General features: G+C 32.6%; 1 non-coding gene across 1 annotated transcript; it reads left to right on the forward strand.

Moving 5' to 3' along the window:
• Positions 1 to 245: 245 nt before the first annotated feature.
• Positions 246 to 317, forward strand: trnaa-ugc (transfer RNA alanine (anticodon UGC)). Its single transcript has one exon. It is a non-coding gene; the product is annotated as a tRNA-Ala (tRNA).
• The last annotated feature ends 1,732 nt before the right edge of the window (positions 318 to 2,049 follow it).

A 2,049-nucleotide genomic window follows, 5' to 3' on the forward strand; every position in this document is an offset into this window, starting at 1 on the left:
CAATTCAGTTTATGTTTAGAAAACCAGCTCTCACTTCACTTTTTCACTTAACTTTTTCTCTAAACTAATGCTGCGTGGGTCAAGTGACATACAGAAATACACAAGAGGAGCAGACTGAGAGGTTGGAACAGACCAGGGAATGTCGTGACCTTGAATTACATAACTCTATCATGACTAAAATATCTCCACAGTCTGCTGTCTCAGCTTTAGCTCATATTTCCTTCTTTTACTCCTTGTTACCAGTAGGGGATGTAGCTCAGTGGTAGAGCGCATGCTTTGCATGTATGAGGCCCCGGGTTCAATCCCCGGCATCTCCACTGCTTTTGTGCATGTTTCCACAGAACAGAGTGGATCCAGTTGTAGTCCACTGTGGAAGATCACCATTTAAAACAGGGGTGTCACACTCATTTTACTTCAGGGGCCATATTCTCCAAATATGATCTGAAGTGGGCTGGACCAGTAAATTAATAACATAATACTATAGAAATAATGCCAACTCCAAACATTTCAATATGTTTATAGTGAAAAGAGTAAAATTACCTAATGGAAATGTTTACATTTAAAAACTATCCTTTTAAAAATGTGAATAACATGAACAACCAAGAAAAGACTGAAATTTATTAAGAAAAATAAGTACAATTTTAACTATGTTATGCCTCTGCTTATCATTTGCAAACATGCATTACAACTTACAATCACAATGGATCTGCAAATACACAAAATATTTTGTTACCGGCAGAATATTTGTAAAATTGCTTTTACTTCTCTCAGGACATTTCTAGTTTTTTATGTTTTTTTGTGAAAGGCTAGTTTGTAAATGTACACATTTTCATGTAATTTCACTTTTTTTTTTTTACACTAAAACAGAGGAAAAATTTGGAATTGTCATTATTTGGGGGTTATTTTGATAGTTTTTTACTGATTTGACTCACTTGAGACAAAAGTAGGGCTTTAAAAGGTCCCTTAAGCAAAATGATTGACTGTTAATATCTTGAGTGTAACTTTTGCATTTCATAAATTGATCCTACTTGGATTGGACCCTTTGGCGGTCCAGTTTTGGCCCCCGGGGCCGTATATTTGACACCTGTGATTTAAAAGAAGCTGCTGGGTAAATACTTATTCTTAAACGAGGTCAATGCATTATGTCTCCTTTACAAACTAACTTTAACATAGCACTAAACTTTTTACCTCTACACAATATGTAAATTAATTAATTAATGAGTTGATAAACATAAAAATGAAGAAGACTGCACTGAAATTCCTTGAAATGTAAGTATGAGAATTTGTACAGGAGCATACCTTAGGACATGGATTCCCGAAGTGGGGTAGGCGTACCCCCAGGGGTACTTGGAAGAAGCCCAGGGGGTATTTTAATTTTTTTTTGACAAATACATTAAATAGGTCATCATGCACCGAATACAAAACAAATAATGAGAATTAATGCTGAAATATAAAACACAATAAATACATTCATATAATAGCTTTATTGTCAGTCATCTTGTTTAAGCTTTGGTAACATTTTAATTTTTATTCTGTATTATTCAAAATGAGTTTATTTGAGTAGCTAAGTAATTATTTTTTGTTGATGAAAGGTTCATTTATACATTCATTAATGACCAATTTATTTATTTTTCTTATCAATGAAAGAGGGCACTTGTCAGTTTATATTTTGCACACAAAATTTACTTTAAAAAATCTGTTTTTTTAAAAATATATTACAGTTAAGTATATGTTGTTTATTTACAACAACAGACACCTTTGGCACAGGAAAAAATTTTGCCAAATTTTTTTCAATCAAAAATGTTGAAGTGAGAGTTGGGGGTACTTGGCAAAAAAAATATATTCCAGAGGGTACTCCACTGTAAAAAGTTTGATATCCATTGCCCTAAGATAATTAATTAAGAGAGGTCCGGACTGGCACAGACTAGCAAAAACCAAATTAAATTAAATTAAATTTGATTAAATTAACTATAAAATGAGAATTTGTACATCTTACATGAACTCTTTAAGAGTACATGAATTACTGTAAGAAACTGTAAAAAACCATCA

This window comes from Sphaeramia orbicularis, chromosome 7 (assembly GCF_902148855.1).
Source record: "Sphaeramia orbicularis chromosome 7, fSphaOr1.1, whole genome shotgun sequence".
NCBI lineage: Eukaryota > Metazoa > Chordata > Actinopteri > Kurtiformes > Apogonidae > Sphaeramia > Sphaeramia orbicularis.